The following is a 21,590-nucleotide window of genomic DNA, read 5'->3' on the forward strand; positions in this document are numbered from 1 at the left end:
GGTGCTGCTGTTATAATGTTCACATTTAAACTTTTTGTTTAGCATTCTGCTTAGCACTTAAATTCTCAGGAGGCAGAAATTTGTTTATGATGAGATATAAATGTGCCACTATATGGAGATGGCTTAATAATACTCCATTGCCCCCAGGTCACCTGGAATGCAGGAGGCAAAAGCTGCCTAACAGAAAATCAGGAGAAAGAGAAAACCAATAAATATTCTCTCTCCATGCAATCTAAGTAATATGTGAAAATAGTCCTAATGTTTCACCCATTTAATAAGGCATATACTTTAATCAGATTTTCTAGCACTTTTGATGGATTTACCTAAAGTCATTCATCCTTTTATTTGGTGCCTTTTCTTATCAATGGGATGTGTCTATGAATTTTTAGTTCTCATTTATATTGTCCAGTAACAGCATCCAATGATACATGGGTGCACAGCACTGAGTATTACTTGCAACTGCTTTTTCCACTGCTGAACAACAACTAAACAACCTGTGCCAAGGCTGAATACAGAATAACCACTTTAGCCCTAGTCTGACTCTTGGTTGACAGCCAACGGATCTCAGAACAGATCTTTCTTATTTTTTTTTTTTTATTGGTCGTTCATAACATTACATAGTTCTTAATACATCATATTACACGGTTTGATTCAAGTGGATTATGAACTCCTGCTTTTACCCCGTATACAAATTGCTGTATCACATCAGTTACCCTTCCATTGATTGACATATTGCCTTTCTAGTGTCTGATGTATTCTGCTGTCTGTCCTATTGTCTACTATCCCCCCTCTCCTCCCCTCCCCTCCCCTCCCCTTTTCTCTCTCTACCCCTTCTACTGTAAATCATGTCTTCCATTTGTATTATCTTGACTTACCCCTCCTTACCTCTTATATGACATTTTGTATAACCCTGAGGATCGCCTTCCATTTCCATGCAATTTCCCTTCTCACTCCCTTTCCCTCCCACCTCTCATCCCTGTTTACTGTAAATATTCTTCTCAAGCTGTTCGTCCCTACCCTGTCCTTGTTTACACCCCTTATATCAAAGGAGTCATTTGGTATTTGTTTTTTAAAGATTGACTAGCTTCACTTAGCATAATCTGCTCTAATGCCATCCATTTCCCTCCAAATTCTATAATTTTGTCATTTTTTAATGCAGAGTAATACTCCATAGTGTATAAATGCCACATTTTTTTTATCCATTCATCTATTGAAGGGCATCTAGGCTGGTTCCACAGTCTTGCTATCGTGAATTGAGCTGCTATGAACATCGATGTAGCAGTGTCCCTGTAGCATGCTCTTGTTAGGGCTTTAGGGAATAGACCGAGAAGGGGAATAGCTGGGTCAAATGGTGGTTCCATTCCCAGCTTTCCAAGAAATCTCCATACTGCTTTCCAAATTGGCTGCACCAATTTGCAGTCCCACCAGCAATGAACAAGAGTGCCCTTTTCCCCGCATCCTCTCCAGCACTTATTGTTGTTTGACTTCCTAATGGCTGCCAGTCTTACTGGAGTGAGATGGTATCTTAGGGTAGTTTTGATTTGCATTTCTCTGACTGCTAGCGATGGTGAGCATTTTTTCATGTACTTGTTGATTGATTGTATGTCCTCCTCTGAGAAGTGTCTGTTCAGGTCCTTGGCCCATTTATTGATTGGGTTATTTGTTATCTTATTGTCTAATTTTTTGAGTTCTTTGTATATTCTGGTTATTAGGGCTCTATCTGAAGTGTGTGGAGTAAAGATTTGTTCCCAGGATGTAGGCTCCCTATTTATCTCTCTTATTGTTTCTTTTGCTGAGAAAAAACTTTTTAGTTTGAGTAAGTCCCATTTGTTGATTCTATTTGTTAACTCTAGCGCTATGGGTGTCCTATTGAGGAATTTGGAGCCCGATCCCACAGCGTGTAGATCATAACCAACTTTTTCTTCTATCAGATGCCGTGTCTCTGATTTAATATCAAGCTCCTTGATCCATTTTGAGTTAACTTTTGTGCACGGCGAAAGATAGGGATTCAGATTCATTTTGGTGCAAATGGATTTCCAGTTTTCCCAGCACCATTTGTTGAAGATGCTATCCTTCCTCCATTGCATGCTTTTAGCCCCTTTATCAAAAATAAGATAGTTGTAGTTTTGTGGATTAGTTACTGTGTCCTCTATTCTGTACCATTGGTCCACCCGCCTGTTTTGGTACCAGTACCATGCTGTTTTTGTTACTATTGCTCTGTAGTATAGCTTGAAGTCTGGTATCGCTATACCGCCTGATTCACACTTCCTGCTTAGTATTGTTTTTGCTATTCTGGGTCTTTTATTATTCCATATGAATTTCATGATTCTTTTATCTATTTCTACAAGATATGCTGTTGGGATTTTGATTGGCATTGCATTGAACTTATAGAGAACTTTTGGTAATATCGCCATTTTGATGATGTTAGTTCTGCCTAAAAATATGGAACGCTTCACGAATTTGCGTGTCATCCTTGCGCAGGGGCCATGCTAATCTTCTCTGTATCGTTCCAATTTTAGTATATGTGCTGCCGAAGCGAGCACTCAGAACAGATCTTGAAGGATGTTACCCTTTGCAATTCTATCATCTTTTAGCCTCAGGATCCTTTATAACAGATCCCAGAAAAATCCCTTAAGAAATAGTAATACAAGTTAATTAACAGGAGTGGTATTTAAAAGCAATTTATAAAATTTCTCTTTTAAAAATCAAGTATTTTAGATAATATTTGTTGACTGCACGTATTCATTCAAAGTTTCTGTACCACATGCTGTGCTTTAAACAAGGATAAAATATTAAGCAAAAATTAACATGGAAAGAAATACTCACTGCCTAGTAATGGAACTCATTATAGAGTCACAATGTGAAATACATTGATAAAGAATAATTTTTGAGAAGTTAAAAAACATTATTTTCATATAAACACCTACTGAAGATTTTTTTTACTCATCAATTAGTGAAGAAACCAGCATGATGTCAAAACTAATTCAAAGAACATTTGAAAAGCTATATAGTTTATGTCATGTCAGTGTAAGCAAAGCAAATCTGGCTAATGCCCAACAAGGTCATAAGCCTTAGCTTTTGAAGTTATCTTTTCCACAGAACAGAAATTATTTACATCTCTAGAGAAAATAAATCATTAAGATAACATGTGCCTTCATTAAATCTGAGACCTTTAATTGGTCAAATAGTTGAACAAGTACCTTCTCTTAAATTAATGGCTCTCAAACTTTATCAGATATATATCAGAATCATCTGAAAGGTTTGTTAGAATTCTGATTGTTGGACACTACCCCCCAGAGTTTCCAGGTTAGTTTGTCTGGGGTGGAACCCAAGAATTTTCAATTCTAATAAGTTTCCAAGTGATTCTGATACTGCTTGTCTTGGGACTTCATTTTGATTGTTCTTGGATGGCCTCCCCAGTGTGGCCCTGAAAGAATGTGCCTCTTCTGTTTCTTTATTTTCAAGTTTCAGTAAGATTTTTGGCAGTCTCCTGGCTTGGAATCATAATAACATCTAAATATTATTTCTGATCACAAAAAAGACTGTTCATTTTAGGTTTGCCCTGATATTTTATATCCATGCAGCAATTTAACAATATAAGCCTCAAGTTTTCTCTGCAAACCTAGAGCCTTACATTATTGAGGAACTACTAAAACGCCAACATTTACATTCTCTTCCGCAATTTTCATAATGAATCTCAGACTTTTGAAAGTCCGGATTATTTGCTCCTTTGTAGGCTAGGGGCCTACACCCAGGAAACTCTTTTCCCTAGATTTCACCTACAGAATCAATAAATAGGTATAAATGTCTCCATTCTTGAAGCCTGCAGTATCTGCTAAGTCCATGGCTTTTTAGGAAGTGACTCCTCAGTACCAGTAAGTCCTGGGGTACAGAGACAGGCACCAAGACCAGTGCAGGAAATGGCTTTGTAGACAGTGGCTCCACATAATAAAAATTACCCATTCCTTAATATGAACTTCTTATGCCTGGTTAATAGGATCATTCTAAAATTGGGTATGATTTTGGCTGAAAAACATATCTGTACACTTATATCTTGGGAAAATAATGACAAATTCTTATTAAACCTATACAAAAAACTAATTTGTCATAAAACGTAAGGAGACCCACTCTTAAGACATTAGTAAAAATCAGATACCGTTTTTAAACATTTCATTCTAGATTACTGTGCATAATCTAAAAACTGAAGGTTATGGATAACTTGAGATGATAAAGGATTTTTTTCATGTCTCTGTGAGAAGAAAACATCAAAAATAATATAACATTCCATACTAATTACTATTTTTAAAAGTCCTCATCAGCTATTTTGGTTCTGTGTAATTAATTCTTATTTCCTGGAATCTTATGTCAAATGGTGGGTTATTATAAAATACAGCTGAACAGAAATGAATCTTTGGAATCTTGGAATTCAGAAATTCTGACTCAATCTACTTTAGTCTTTGAAGGATGTTTAAGTGATAGCAGCCAAGAAACATGTATCCAGGAGTCTATTCTTGTTAGGGTCAGTAGTTAGCAGTATCTGGTACACCTTTCTACAAGGCTCTGACACTTAGAGGCTCTGGGCCCAGAGCAGAACCTTCAGATATGCATCCAATAAAATAAAAAATGATAATAAGATTGCATGACTCACTGGTGTCAGAAAGGAGAAAATTCTCTATTATGTTACTCTATATAAGTATTTTGTACACAATTGATTATCTCTCCAAAGGGTAAACAGTAAGGGTATTAAAAAATCTCCAGAGTCTTTCCATAATATGCACAATATCTGAAATATTTATATTAGTAGTATTTTGCTCATCTGAACCTATCAACTTTAGGAAGGTTGAGCATTCGTTTCTAACATGGGACACTTCTTCCGATGATGTTCTTCTTTTTATGATATTGAGCTAATTAAGAAATATGGAGAATACCAAACAAATATGATTGATCCAGCCTACCTCTTCATATAAAGTGAAATGACAAATCTTTGTAATCTTCCAAGGGCTCTCTAAGAAGTCTCAAAGATAGCTGTAGATCTACAAGATGTCCTGGAAATATTTTCTTTCAAAATTTAGAATCTGACCCTGGGAGACAATTTTTTTTTAAGTTAGAAGATTTACAGTCTTTATTTAAATAAGCCCTTGAGTGCTGAGAAATAGTACTTGTATACACAGTTGTATTTCTCTGCTACAATCAACTAATATAGTTTCAATCAGCTATATTAGTGCTTATTTTAACTAAACTAATAATTCTACTTTATAGAGAAAACTAGGAGGTAAATTGAGAACTGTCAGAGTAGAGAATTGTATCAGGGTAGTGAAAGAAATTTATGAATAAATATACAACTTTCTATGGTCACATACATCTCTTGAACTTTGGTAAAAACAAACATTCATTCATTAATATGTCCAGAGATAGAGCCAATAGCATATAAAAATTAGAACCAAAAATATATAAACCCAAAAGTATACTAAACAATCAATGCTTCAATGTTTTATCTTATTTGGAAATTATTAGTTATCTAATAATCACTTATTCATAATTTATAATTAATCTAAGGGGTTTTTTTGGGGGGGGGTATGGGAATTGAACTCAGAGGTACTACCTACAGCTGAGACAGGGTCTGTTGCTAAGGCTGGCCTTTGAACTTTCGATCCTCCTGTCTCAGCCTCCAAAGCCGCTGGGATTACAGGCATGTGCCACTGCAACCAGCTATTAATCCAAGTTTTACTCAAGGATATTAAAAATTATGTTTAAGCTGACAAACTCTAAAACATAATTACTGGGCTGGGGATGTGGCTCAAGCGGTAGCGCGCTTGCCTGGCATGCGTGCCGGCCAGCTTCGATCCTCAGCACCACATGCCAACAAAGATGTTGTGTCCGCCGAGAACTAAAAAATAAATATTAAAATTCTCTCTCTCTCCCTCTCTCTCACTCTCTCTTTAAAAAAAAAAATAAAAAACAAAAATAAAAACATTGTTTAAAAAAAATAAATAAATAAAAATAAAACATAATTACTGGTGATATTAGAAGTTTGTCAAAATCATGATTCAATTTAGTTGAATACAAATTTACACCTTTATAATATTAAGCATTAAGTAGCAGTATTTTATCTTATTTAAATAAGTAAACCAGTATAAAAAGTGTAAGAAATTCAAATTAGTCTTTTTCTGTGATAACAAACTAAAGTTTTCATTTAAAAAGTTTTTGCTGGAATCATGCTATATATTGATAAACTTAGGACAATGACATGTAACTAATATTCTAGAAAAACGAATTATTAAATTAGGCTAATTTATTCAAAAACTCACCATTATGAAAACTTGGATTTGTAAAATGTTTCTGAGATAGTGGTTTCTGGAAAAACAATTGTTTTTTTCTTAAAATTATAGCATACTTGAAGTGCAGGAGGTTCATTCTATTTCCTAGATTTTGATAATATTTGACTCATACAAGCCAGTCAGAATAACACTCTTTTAATGATACATTATAATCTAGTTTATAAATACCTTCCAGAGTTAGAAAGTATTTCCTACTTATACAATGAGAGGTAAAGGCCTTTTGCAATTACAGGTGCAGACATGCAAATACAGAGTGCTAATAGTTTCATATTTATAGATTCAGTCACAGGTTCAGACAATTGAAGAGTTATGTTCCTATCCACCAATCACAAAATTCTTCATCTGAGATTGCATGTAGATGAACAGATCAAACCAAACAACAACAACAAAAAAGGCTGATAAATGGGATTCTCTGTTATCTCTCACCCAGCAGAGCACAGGTCTCCATTATTCACCCAACAGAGATCACCAACTAGATTATAAAAATGAATTCCCAATCATTGCTGCCACTAATAGAAAATAATTTATTGAATGTGTGCAATCTAGAAACAAAAACAAATTCAGAAAACCAATAGAAAAAGAGGAAGGCCTAGAGAGCAAGAAAAGTTAAAGTTGTGTTTCCACCCAGGACTCACTTCAGAGGTCAAGGAAAGATGTGCAGGCTAAAGAGGGGACTCATCAAGTGAGTCCCCTCAAACATCTCAGTGCCTGACCTTCAGAACTGATCAAATATAATTTTCAAAAGATTACAAAATATGACACTCTCATACAAATAAACACATGAGAAAGATTTCATTCAATTCATTAATTAATGAAGAAACCAGTAAGAGATGAAAATTGACTCCAAGAGCATCTGAGAAGCTGAGTAATTTTTGACAATAGTAAGGTAAGATCGCTGGGTTGTATACAAACCCAGTTAATGTCCAAAAGGGACACAAATTGCCATAATGGATTATTTCCATGGAACAAGAATCATTTCTTTACTAGATAAAATCTTCAAATTAACATGTAACTTCACTAAGTCTGAGACCTTTAATAAACACTGAACCGAATTCCATTTCTTCAAATAATCCTTGGATGGCTTTTGTTTCATAGAACATTGAAAAGACGTGTCACCAGGACTTGTTAGTACATCAGGGAAAGCTGGGCTGTGGCTAAAGTAATCACACTAGTAATTAATCTCCTTTCATCAGTTGAGAGTAAACTAATACAGGCATCCTGAAGTGTTGGTGACAGCACTTTTCATTCATCATCCTGCTGATTATAAATATAAAATATAAAATATAAAAATGATTCACTCCAGAGTCACCACAGGGAAACTGGAGATCTGAATGCAAAAGGTTAAATTTTAATATTCCTGATCTTACAAAATATTGCCAATAGTTTGGATAAGTGAATATGTTGTTGATGTTTTTTTAAGGAAAATGTAATGGGTTTATGGCTGTGAAGTGTTCTTTAAAATGTCAGTTAATCTCCTGATTTTTAGAAAACATTCTGTAATATTTTATTACCATAACTTTTTATCCTTATGCATATAAAAAGTAAAAAGTTTAAATTATTTTGTGAGAAAATAATTGGCTATATCTACATACATAATCAACAGACAGATCATAGATAATTTTATACAAATTATATCATTGAATATTTATATTTCCAATGGGTGGCATTGAATGTATTCATGTCTGTTCATAAATTTTCTGTGTGATAAATAAAATGTTTATAAATCTGATGTAAAATGGACAAAAATAAAACAAAAGGCAAGACAAACTCTGATTATTATAAATTCTTAAATTAAGTGTTCTTTCTTTTTAATATTTAATTTTTTTTCTGTGTCAGATTTTCTCATACTTAGATAACTAATGAGAGCCTCAAAAGTTTACCACCATATTCTTTTGTAGTGGATACTACTGACAAAATTCAAAGGAATGTACATTTTGTTGTTGTTTTGGTATCAAAGACTGAACCCAGGGGTACTTAGCACGGGACATATCCCCAGCCATTTTATTTATTTATTTGTTTGTTTGTTTATTTATTCATTATGTGGTGCTAAGGGGTGGAACCCAGCACCTCATGTGTGCTAGGCAAGTGCTCTACCACTGAGCCACAAACCCAGCCCTATTTTTTATTTTGAGACAGGATCTGCTGAGTTTCTCAGGACCTTGCTAAATTGCTGAGGCTGACTTTGAACTTGCAATCCTCCTGTCTCAGGCTTCCAAGCTGCTGGGATTACAGATGGCCCAACTTTACATTTTTTTTTAATTGCTTAGAACCTTTTACTATACACGTTTACTGGTTTTATAATAAAAAATGGTAAAGACATGATAAAGGAGTGTAACACAATTGAAACATTTTTAGGCATGCTTTTAGACAGGAACTTCACCCACTGAGGTACAATCCAAAGAGAATTGTGTAAATATTTTTTGGTTAAAGTAAACTTCACAGGGTTGTTCTGCCTTGTGAACAGATTTCCTCTTTACATGGTCAAGCCCTCTTCATTAGAGTGAGAGCTATGTGATACCAGCTGTGTACCCAGCAACATGACCAATCTGCATTGTTGCCACATCAGCAACTAGAAGTAATAAACCTTTATTATTGGTGATTCTATGTCCTACGGAGTTGAAATTAGGTTCATAAATTATGATGCTGGGAAAGAAAGACTATTGCAAACTCATTGCCTGGTGGCGGGGGCGGGGCGGGGGGGGGATTCTCCTTTGAGTGAAATGAGTACAACCAGCCCTCCCTTTCCTCAGGGTCAAAATCCATAGATTGAACTAAAAGCTGATGGAAAATATTCAGAGATAAATATTTCATCTGTACTGAACAGGAAAACTTTTTCCTTGTCATTATTCCCTAACCAACACAGTATAGCAAGTATTTACATAGCATTAACATTGTATCAGGTATTATAAGTAATCTAGAGATGCAAAGTACATGGAAGATGTTCATGGGTTATGTACAAACACCACACCATTTTATATAAAGGACTTGAATATCTGTGGTCTTTGGTATCCACAGTGGGGCCTGAATCCAATGCCTAGGGATGACTGTGTGGGCACAGCATGATATGTTTGCCCCACAGTTTATTATTCACACATTCAGAAAAATTGTTCTTCATGATAGATTCTAAATGCCAAATGATAGATTCACATATGTTGTTTTTTATAAGCCTAGGAAGCTGTTTAAGTGTTCAATATTTCTGTTATCCTCCTTTTCCCTGTCTACTGAGGGTGTTGTAGTCAGATATTGGGAGAGACGATCACCAGTGTCTCTTTGCAGGGTTCTTTCTGCCCATGGGATTCTAAGCCACCCTGAAACTTACAATCCCAGATAATTAGCAAGTAATAAAGCACAAATACTCAGAAATATATTTACAGGAAATGAAGTCCCTAGATTAGATAGATTTAGTCCACACGGGTTCTGGAACTAGACAAAGGAAAAATGGTTCCAGTGGTTTATTTAAGGGGATACACCAAAGGCAGGGATAAGGTTTAAAGGGCGGAGTTTTGCTTGTGATGTCACAAGGTTGATTGACATCTTGGCAGGTCACACCAATCTCAGGTGCTGTGTGGGTCAAGGCAGAGCAGAAAAGGAATTCACATTGTCCCTGGGCAATTGACCAGAGGAAATGTCTACTGGTTATTCCCAGACATCAGATATTTCTATCCATGAGGCTTCCATATGCGGTGACCCACATGCAACCCCATGGACAGTCAGAGATATATTACATCTCTGACAATCAATTTATGGAAAGCATCAGAACTGCCTTCCTGATGCTTGGTTGATCTAGTCATCATCTCTTCTCCAAACGGTTAAATGTTAGAAATCTCTTCAAAGTCATTTAATTCTTCAACACACACTTATGGAGCACATATTCTGCCAGAGACTGTGCTAGCCCTGGGGAAATAGTGTAGACAGAGACTTGAGGACCTACTTACATGGTGAATCTGCTTCCCTAGGGGAGATTGGCTTTGCTCAAAATGATCTCCCCTCAACCACACCTCCTAGGGACAAGGTAAAAATGTGATGTGATGTGTTAACCAGTATGGGGTTTTTGGTATGCTAACAATTCTGCTGTAAGATCACCAAAAGTCCTCCTTACTAACCCAACATAAACAACTACCTCCCAAGAGGAATCTGGACTGAGGACCTAAGAATGGTGGGTAAAGGTGCCAATGGTTCTCAGCCCAGGACACACAGTGAAATCACATCTGGAGGGACTTGGAGATGGGGTCTTACCCTCGCATGGTCTAGTTTAATTGACTTGAGTTGCCACATGGAGCTCACAATGGCCTCCCAGGTAATGATGATGTAAAGCCACTGAGCAGTGTGGAGAGCAGGCTGGGTTCTTCTCTGAGTTACTCTTTGATGTACAGAATGCAGTTTTCAGATTGTACTTACATCTTCACTCCATTTTGTAAAGAAGTCGTTTTCCAAAACTTACTCCATTTTGAATTGAAGTTCAAAAGTGGAAGGACTCCACACCTTGTTTGTACAAGCAAACAACCACCACCTGCCTGGCACAACCATAATGTATAAACCGATCAATAACTTAATCGTGCTAATAACAATGACCACCCACTGCCGCAACTCGCATAGCGTCAATAAAGGATCTTGAGTAGGGGCAACAGAAGACATTTTTAAGCAAAACTGGGGTTAGACAGGACACTGCCCTCTGATAGAGGAACAATGATGCAGAAGTAGTTCCACAAGTTTATTATACAGGGTTTCATAATCAGGAAGTTAATTACAGGCATTGGAAATTGTTCAAGGCTTGTGAGTTATCAAGAATCTTCTTTGTGTTCTAAAAAGTTACACAGCTAGAAACATTTTTGCAGCTATCCTACTGTTGCAGTGCTAGGAACATTCTGCTATTATCCTGCTGCACCCAGGAAACCCATTGCCCTGGAGTGTCAGAGCCAAGAGTCAAGTCTGATAACATCTGATAACAATGTTTCCCAGGCTTGGCTTTTGTGGACAACCCATGAATTTTTCAAACTAATCAAAAGCACATGGATGCCTGGGTGTATCAAAAGCATATCAGGAACACCAGACACGGAAGCTTATCAACCTCACCAGATGCAAACTCCTCACTTGAAACCCATAAAAGGAGAAACATCCCAAGACTGGACATGGCAGCATGCTGACCCTGACCCCTGGTCACTCACCACAAGCATGCCCAGGAAAATTGCAACACAACAAACCTTGGAATCTCTGTCCTTGGGCTTTAGCAGAGTGAAGTTTTTTCCTGTGGGTGACAACCATGCAAGTATCACTCCAAGCTGACATCTCAAGCTGACACTGTGAAACTGCCATGCATCTGGACCTTAGCCTAGAATAAGTTCCTGCGCTTTGACAGCTCTGCACACTGAGCAATTCTTCAGCTGGTTTTTATCTTATCTGACCACCTACAGCGACTCTACATTCATATCTCCTCTCTGCCTTTGCTCTCAATTCAGCCTTCTAAACCCCTGTGGCCACCTTAACCCTTTCTTAGACTTTCTGTTATACGCACACACACACACATACACACACACATATACGTGTAATGTGTGTAATGTGTGTAAGTGCAATGTGTGACTTGAATGTTATAGATATTAGAAATGAATACTGGAATTAAAAAAAAAACTGTGATTGACCAGCTTATGACTATCAGGTGACCCACAAATATTCAGTGAACTGCCAATGATGAAAGTGGTGTAGCCTGTGAATTTATTGTTATTCAATAAATTCTGACATTGCAGAAAGACACAAAGTTGTTTGGTCCATGCCAAAGACACAGCAGGCTCACTCTAGGCATTTAGCTCCTGGCACTGGAACTGGTCAAGCACTAGCACATTTACCTCTCCCATCACCACTCTGTCTTCAATAGAATCTGGTCATTTGTGCTTTGTTTCTGGGCAGTTGGTACCTGCTATGACTCTTTGTAAAGAAAAACAAGTTCCCCCTTAAGACTAAGTGACAAGATAAAGAATGTCAAAGTACTAATCTTGCTTTTGTGAGTGAACCTATACTTTGTCACTTGGTGGGTATTGGTTGTGATTGAACACTCTTTATTCACCAAAGTATGAAGGGCAGAACCCACTTCTGATGCCACGGTGGTTGTTTCCTTACCTTGTTGACCTTTTGGATAAAAGAAGTCCTGAACACAGCACAGCAATTTGTACCCACAAACTCTAAAGAGCTGGTCTTCATGTTGCTGTGCCTTAGGATTTCCTGGAACGGTCGTGGGTGTTGACTGAATGAGGCACCAGCCTTCTGGGACTCATGGCAGCTCACAGGATTCCCCCTCAAGATCAGGCAATGCTCCTCCATGACACATGTCTGTTATGAAATCTCCTCTTTCCTCTTACTTGGGTGTCCTGGTGTTTACTCCTCTGACAGGGAGATGATCAACAACAATTAGGTCAATGGTTTGTGCCCTTGCCTCAAAGATACCCTGCCTTGAGGTCCCTCAACTACTTCAGGAACAGGTTGTCAGTATTTAAGGAAGAACCACCCAGTCAGTGGATCCTCAGTGTTATAAATTTTTCATATATTTCTCTTCCTCACATACCAGAAGCTTGATGCAGGGCAAAATCCATACCCATTATGTCTTCCTAGAGAGTACATTTTCCAACTCTGACAAACCTCTTCTCAATCTGAACTCTACAAGGCTTAGCTCCAATTCTAGCTCCTTAATTACTAGGTCCCTTCAATACCAGTCTTAGCTGATTGCTCTCAAATTACTGAAAATACTTGTTATCTCACCCAATCTAATTTAATTCCTAATTATATGCTGTTCTATAACTAGCCTCTCGCATTACCCTGGAAAGTTGAGTTTGCCTCTCCAGAGAACAAGCCACTCTCTCTGGGTCTTTCTAGATTCTTCTTTAAAAGAGAATATTGCCTTGCCATTGATAGATATTATAGGGCAAAGTATATTTGGTTAGCTTCCACACAGCTCCTCCGTGAGGAGAAATTTGATATTGAAACAGATGTTGTCTTCAGGGAAAGTATCTAGCACAAATGCCAATCTTGGTGTAGATGTTAGAGTCATGGCTACTGTGGCTGAGGGATCTAGCTATGAGGTGATATAAAACAAAACTTAATATCAAACAGGAATGAATTTAGGGAAGGAAGATATCTTTGTGGCCTCAAGAAACCCCAGGACTTAAGCATGAAAAAACAAACAAACAATCAAACAAATAACAGAAACTGTCTTTGTTCCTTTTCTGATTACACAAGCAACATATACCTGTTTCATCTGTTAGGATGATTTTCAGCTGTTTAAAAAACCCAGTTAAGATGTCTTAAATAAGTAAATGTATTTGCTCACACAGGGAGTCCAATTCGGTAGATTTCAGAGTTGTTTGAACAGCTCAAAGATGTGAAGTAAGACTGGGTTCCTTCTCTCTCTTCACTTTATGAGCCACAGTTTGGCTATATCCTTAAGTATGATTCCCCACCGGGGCATAATATAGCTTCCCAAGACGACTGAATCCCTTCTAAGAATGTGAGGAGATAGAGTCTCAGTCAACTCTCCCTATGGAAGTCTCATTCTAATTGGCATATTTACTTCAGTGTATTCTCTATCCCAAAATAAATCACTACTTCTGGAGCTGCTAAGGTTGTTCCTTCTCTTACAGGTAACAGGAGCCTCTTCTCTTTCCACTGCGAAGAAACTGCCTTCATATCTGAATCATAAAAATGTGACTTTTCTATTTAAAAAAAAAAAAACAATTAAGAAAGCCCTTCCATGCAGAAATCATTCAATCATGTCCCAGAAGCCAGCCAATACAACTATATTGTTTCAGTCAATGGCTCAAAGGCCTCCCAGACTCCAGCTCCTGGGATGCTGTCCCTAGAGGACTGTTGCAGGCAAACTCCACGTGACCAAGCCAGAGCCTACATCAGACTTAGGTCTTTAGGATTCCCAGGGACCGAAGGTCATGCAGAAGAATAGCACAGTCACATCCACTGCCAGTCATGCCAGCAGAGACTCTCCATAAATGTCAGTATGCATATACTAACTATGTGTATCATTCAGTGGTTTCATTGTAAGGATTGATTTTAATAAAGTTATCAATATCCTTAAAATCACCATATCTCCAATTAAAATAATATATAAACTCTTCTTAATTTTTGTCCCATCAATCATTAATAGATTTAACCATTCATAAAATAATAAAATCTAGCAATAATCTTTATTCCTATTAAAAATCATTTTTGTGATCTTTGCCTGAACAATTTTTTTACAGTCCACAGTACCAGAATCTGTGGACTCTAGTCTGTATCTCCTGGTATCAGAATCACACCAATTTATAATCCTTTTGACAGAGATTTAGACAGACCTGGGAAGGAGTATTACAAATCAGGTCCATCAAGAGGAAGAGGAGAGAGGATTCCCAAGTGCTAACCCCATACACCAGTTTGAGCAAGCCTCTGTCTTGTGCAGATCTGGATTTACTGTCCCCAAGGCACAAGCTTCCTTTCAGAGGCGTCTGTTTTAGAAACTACTGAAGACTCTGTAGTTTGGCTGCTTAAAGATCTGAGAGAGATGACATACTAAAGCTCAGGAGGTCCCCACACACCGCCAGGTAAGCACACACCTGGCAGAAAGTTGAGGCTGCTCCTGGATTTCAGGGACTGATTTCCCATTAGTCTGTACACCAAACTGTCCCTCAGCCTATAGTAAGCAGAATTTTAAAGTCCCTGCAAATGGCCAGATAGCAATCCCTTAGGATAACAATTTATCTCCATTTTTTAACCTTAAAAAGAGGCTAACTTCTTTACACTATACAGATTTAGGTCCAACATTTTGATTTTTCTCCAAATTACTTTAAAGTAAAAAATTAACTGAAAAGTTTTGTTTCAACTACCATGGACACTTGTCAAAATACTCTTCAAATATTGTTTCATTGATTCCCATCATACATTTGTTTGACACTCAATAGTTACCAAAATTCTGCCACCCCTGGCTTCACTGGGTTCACCCAGGAGTGCCTCAACATTAGTAAAATTTTGTAGGATTGATTTGACAAGTGAGGAAACCATGACCCAAGGAGTCATAAGACTTACAAGTAAAGGAGCCAGGTCTCCCAAGCTTGTGTACTTTTCATGCTCAAAATAGAAATAAATAGATTTTATATCAGCATTTTCTAAGCTGAAATACTGAGACCCAAAAGAAGTAAGCCTATCTTATAAAATCTGCTTTTAATTTTGTATTTGAAAGAGAAGATGCTCACTGTAAATCATTTTATTGTCTATATTTTCCAGAAGGAAAAAATAAACAAAAGAGCAGCAGGATAAAATTTATGTAGTAAGAGCCTGCACTCTCAGCAGATTAAAGGCAGGTGACATACACCACTCATGCAGGATTGAACTGCCCTATTGTCCCCTGGTTTTTCCAACAGTAACATTCCAACATTGTGAATTGACTAGGATTTAAAGTCAAATTATACTAAAGGATCAGGATCATTACTTAATGGCCTACTACAAAATTTATGTAAAATAGATAGTTTCAAAGTTTTCTCTCACTCAAATATACCCTATTTCAACAATTCTCAAGAGCACCAACTTTTTCTTCCTCCTCAAACAGGTCACAGTTTGAGGCTGTTATACAACAGTCTTCCAGCAGGTGGCAGTCATGATGTAGTAATGTGAAACTTCCATTAACACCTGTTAGGATCAAGAACTTTGGCAACCTCAAAACAACTTAGATTTTATGAAATACAACTTCAAATGTACAAGTTTCAGATCTGCAGAATTAGCCAGATTTGGATTGAAAATATTCAGAAGAAAAAAGTGTCTGTACATTCTTACTCAGACACTTCTGTTATTATTCCCTAAACAATACAGTGTTAAGTATTTATATAGCATTTACATTGTGGTAGGTACCATAAATAACTTAGCGATAATTTGTGGGAGGATGCACGTAGGTTATATGCAACTACTATGCCATTTTACACCGGGACTTAGTATTTGAGGATTTGGGTATCTTCAGGGGTCCTGAAATCTATTCCCCTTCAGATACCTAATGACTTGCTTGAAGCAAGATACAGTCAAGAAAGAGTGGATTTTGAATGGAGATTATATGGTAATACTAGGTCCCTAGCTATTTTTTATCTGACATTTAGAAGCCTCAACTGACTATTAAGATGAAATGCCATCGTTCATGTTTTTCCAAACCTTGCTGAAAACAAAGGAATTGAGGGAAAGATGGATTGAATAAAGAAATCACCAACCAATGTAGCAAACCTAGTGTTTGTTTTTATCACTTACAGTCTAAGCATTTTAGTTATTAGCTTGTGGGGGAAATCTCTACCAAGGTGGGGAGTTGGGGTTACAAATTGTCACCATTATCATCAGCATTCCAAATTGTCCTCTTTAGTCCCGTATTACCTGCCTAGTGATGCCTTTACAGATTACCTCATACTTGGTGGGCTAAAACACACACAATTAATTTCTGACAATTCTTTAGGTTAGACATCAGACAGGAGTCTTACTGGCCAAGCCAGGAGGTCAGCAGGGCAGTGCTCCTTTCTGAGGGATCCAGGGTAAAATATACTTCCTCCCTCTTTCCAGCTTCTGGAGGCTGGCACAGCCCCTGCTCCTGGTCCCCTCTGCCTCCTTCAAACCCAACAACCCTGCCTCACTCCAGCCTTATTTGTGTCATCATAGTTCCTTCCATCTCTTTCTCCCACATCCCTCTTGGCCTTTAAAGGGCCTCTGTGATTACCTCGGACCCACCCACACAATTCAATTGCTAATCAGTTGACCTTCTTATTTTAAGGTCAACTGATTAGCAACCTTAATTCCTCTGGGCCATGTAACCTAATGTTGTCACAGGTTCTAGAAATTAGGACATTGTCATCTTTGGAGGTCTTTTATTCTGCCTACTAAAGTGTCCATCTGCCTTCTACCATCCTTGAAATGAATAACAGAGACCAAGATTTGTTTAAAAAAAAAAAAGTGGCCATTTCCTTTCTTTTTAGCCCTTGGTATAGTCCCCCCTGGACAGCTGCCACACTCTTCAAGGCCAGGCCCTGAGCTCATTACTGTCTCCCCATCTACAGCTTTAAGAAAACTCTTTCACTTTCTTTCAGGCAGAGAAAGTCATTTAGTTTACTATAACTCTCTCCACATCCATCACTGACCTTGTAGTAAGTAACTGAATCTGCAGCATCTCTACTTCCCTTTTAGCAAAGCCTCAGCCTTTTCCTGAGGAAGAACCTGGCCCTTAGCCTCTCAGAGGGTTGTCACCCTCACTTTCTCTTTGTCCCTATGGTTTTAGGAAGTCTTTTGACTAAAAGACAATAATTTTCCTTCCTTCCATTTTTTTTTTTTAATTTTAGAGATGGGTCTCACCATGTTGCCCAGGATGGCTTTGAACTTGCAATCTTCCTGTCTCAGCCTCCTGAGTAGCTGAAATTACAGGTGTACACCACCAGGCCCAGCTCACTTTCATTCTTTTTTTTTAATATTTATTTTTAGTTATAGGTGGATACAATATCTTTATTTTTTTTTAATGTGGTGCTGAGGATCGAATCCAGTGCCTCATGCATGCTAGACGAGGGCTCTACCTCTGAGCCACAACCCCAGCCCCACTTTCATTCTTTTTAAAGCTGTCTCCATTTCTCCCTGGATTTTTAATTATCTTCATTCTTCCACTGTGGTTTTTCTAATTTCAAAATGTTCCAGGCACAGGCTTTTATTCCAGGTTCTCAGACTCATAAATATTCTACTGAGTAATTTACCCACTGCAGTTCAAGATGGTACAATCTTTGTATAATGGGAGTCCTCATTCCTCTTTTCTGTTCATTAAGAAAATCTCCTATTATAGCCCAACCCATAATTTAGGTTCTTGTCCTCCAAAAACATAATCGGGATTTATTTAATGACTATTCAAAGTGTTTAACAATTCCGTGTCAAGGTGGTCAATTAGGATAACAAACAAACTAAGGTAAAAATCAAGTCTTCATTGACTGACTACAACAGTGTAAGAAAGAGGCAAACAGTTCCCTGCTGCTGCCATTTTCAATGTGGAAAGGCATGGAGCAAATGTATATGGCGGGGGCATCATCTTCCCAATGGGGCCAATGAGGAACAAAGGACAGAAGGTCAGAAGCCTCCTGCCTCTTCATGGACCTGTGAACTGGTGGGAGAGAGGAAGAAAGGCCAGGCGTGGGCAGGTACCGGGCAAAAGTGGAGAAAGGAGCCTCATTCAAAGTCCTCAATAAGGAGGGCTCTGAGTGAAGGCTTCCAGGTTAGGAATGAAGACATGCCCCTGACCGTGGCAGGCTGCAGACAGGCAAGTCCTTGCAAAGAACTGCAAGGCACTGGCTGTGTTCACAAGTGTGATATGGGCAGGATTCTTCCCATCGTGAAGTCTGCAAGGCAAAACCTGGTCATTGCCTGTCATAGAACCTTCAAGATCACACACCGGAGTTTGGCCTGGAACAAGACTCCTCACAAGGGTCCATTTTAAATGCAGATGATGGGGGAAATGGGAAATTACATAAATTTAATCTCATTTTGATGAAATACAAAATAAGCTATAGAAGTCAAAATCTGAGATAACCATCCAGTTTTGAACCATCAAATCCTTTGAAAGCTAATTTTAAATTATATAATCATAAAGCTAAGCAGCTGGATTATATCCTGTCCGCATCATCCCCCTACCAAAACTTTGTCTGCTGAATTTGACAACATCCTAATGCCATTGGGTTATGTCTGAGAATACTCCATTGAAATGATCCCTGTATTGATATAAAGAGGCTGTGAGTACATTGTTCCCATCACATGGCATCCTCTCTTTAAGGACCATGCGAAATTCTCCTCTGATCTCATTGTGGGAATAGTTTTTATGTCGTGGGTCTTCTGAATCACATAACTTTTCATGTTTCTCTCTTCACAATGGCTAACAAGAGTCTCAGACCAAGTTTGTGGCCCAAGTTTGTAGCACATGTGTGGGAATCCTTTGTATGTGTTTTGTGTGTACTAATCTCACTCTTAGCTCTTCTTAGTTTGCCACCCTGACTTTTTCCTTTGATGTGATTTTCTTGCTTGTTTTAAGTTTATTTTTGTTGTTGTTGTTGTTGTTTTGTGTGTTTTCTTCATTCTGTCTAAAATTCCTTTGTGGAGTAAGGTACTTTTAAGTAAAGAAACACATTTGACATGGAAATCACATATAAAATGAAGATCTAGGTAAACTTAAACTCATTGGATGGCTCAGAAAGACACATATTCACATATGTGAAAACACATATTCAAGACACATATTCACCCTCACTTGTAATTATCCCAGGGGAGAACAGTAGAGCTCAGATGTTTCCTCTGTAGAATTGTACTTCTGGAATCATCCAAGACCATTTCCAATGCTTACATCAGAATGCTTAGCTGGAGGAAGGGATGGAGGGTGGGTCTTAACTTAATAAGTCTGTCCAAAAATGTTTTCAATGTTCACTTTTCAAAGGTCAAATTGAGGACTGGAGATGTAGCTCAGTGGTAGAGAACTTACCTACTATGTGTGAGGCCCTGGTTTCATTCCCAGCAACGTAAGACAATAAGACAAAGCTAAATAGATAACTAAATAATCGTTCAATCCTGGTAAAAGAGAACAAGTATTTCATTGAGAAACAATTTGAGGTTAAGAAAGGCAGGTGAGAGGCCGGGTCTGTAGCTTCATGACAGAGCACTTGCCTAGCACGTGTGAGGCACTAGGTTCAATCACCACATTAATTAATTAATTAATTAATCACCACATTAAAATAAAGGTGTTGTGTCTGTCTACAACTAAAAAAAAAAAAAAAAAAAGCTTAAAAAGAAAAGAAAGGCAGATGCCTCATTCCATAGCTAACTTTGAAGTCGAATTTCAATAAAAGAAAAGGACAAATGATCAAGAGAGTGGAAGGTAACCTGGATTTTAACCAAAGTAACATGCAACTTATACAAAGCTTAAAACAAAAACAGCAGTCTTCTCCTGTTCCTGGTGAAGCAGAATAGACACCAACTTGAATTCTGTATTTTCTGATCTGTCCTTCTATGTTTTAAAAGAACATGATTAAAATGCTATCTTTATTTATTGATTCTAAGCACAAATCCATGCAATTCTTATAATAGATAAGGTTTTAACTCTCCTTAACCACAATACCCTTCACCTCCTGCCATCTTCCCTAATCTTTCTGATTTATCAACATTCACTGCTTATATTATAACTATGCAAATATCATTTCCTCCTGGCTTAAAAAAAATGAACTTGGTTGCATTTGTTTTCTTATATTTATTTTTTGCTTATCCTAAATTTAACAATTTCCTTATTTTTCACTTGTTTAGCTAAATACTTTTCCTGAGTCTTCTTAGCTTCTTTCACAGTCTCTCAGTACAATTTCCCTATAGTCAAACCAATTACCTACAGTTTCCTTTCCCCCAGAGACCTCCTTCTCAGAGCGCAGGGTCTTACTGTTCCAACACAGAGTGCTCACACTCTGGGCTTGGCACTCAGCTGTGGTCCTGATAATCCCCTTCAAATTTCTTCTGGGTTGCAGTTCCTTATGTCTTCCTTTTCCTAGCTTTCTCTCTTTTGTCAGTGTAACATATCCCCTGGTGTAAGAGGATACATGGAACCGGCATTTCTTAAGGTGCTGCATGTTGAAAAGGTCTTCATTCCACTCTTACGCTGTTTTGGTCATTTGGATCGGGTTGCATTCTGGGTTGGAAGTTACTTTCCTTCATTATCTTGAAGATGTTTCTCCATTGTCTTCTGGTGAAGAGTGTTGCTACTGGGCAGTGGCTGACATTCTTAATTCTGACCCTTTGTGTGTGTGCAACCTGCCACCCACCCCCAACTTTATACCTCATTTGTTAAGGTCTGTAAATAAGTCAAAAATAACACCTGGTATTTTGCCAGAGAAATGTTAGAGTTCGTAAACAAGTCTGGATGGTGCCTGGCAAAATGTCAGAGGGAGTGGTTTGAGAAGTAACAAAAGTGAGCCATTAAGTGTGGAGATTCCTTATTGGTTGATTGATGTATCTAGTTTATGCTAATTAAGATAAGCTGTGCAAAATGTATAAATAGCTCTGTTGCCCTACAATAAAGGGCTCCTACTCCTGCTGTATCAATGTACACGTTATTCGTCACCCCCTGGTTATTCTGCTGCAGCCGGACTGCGGCACTCATTCTAGAAATTCTTGGTATCCTCTCTTTTCCCTTAGTGTTCTGAAATTTCCCCAAGATGTACTTGGGTGGATGTATTTTTCTAACTGGCTGGTGGG

General features: G+C 37.9%; 1 non-coding gene across 1 annotated transcript; it reads right to left on the minus strand.

The window, feature by feature from the left end:
- Window positions 1-2,436: 2,436 nt before the first annotated feature.
- Window positions 2,437-2,543, minus strand: LOC144249586 (U6 spliceosomal RNA). Its single transcript, XR_013342243.1, has one exon. It is a non-coding gene; the product is annotated as a U6 spliceosomal RNA (small nuclear RNA).
- Window positions 2,544-21,590: the final 19,047 nt, after the last annotated feature.

The sequence above is a fragment of the Urocitellus parryii genome, chromosome 1 (assembly GCF_045843805.1).
Source record: "Urocitellus parryii isolate mUroPar1 chromosome 1, mUroPar1.hap1, whole genome shotgun sequence".
NCBI lineage: Eukaryota > Metazoa > Chordata > Mammalia > Rodentia > Sciuridae > Urocitellus > Urocitellus parryii.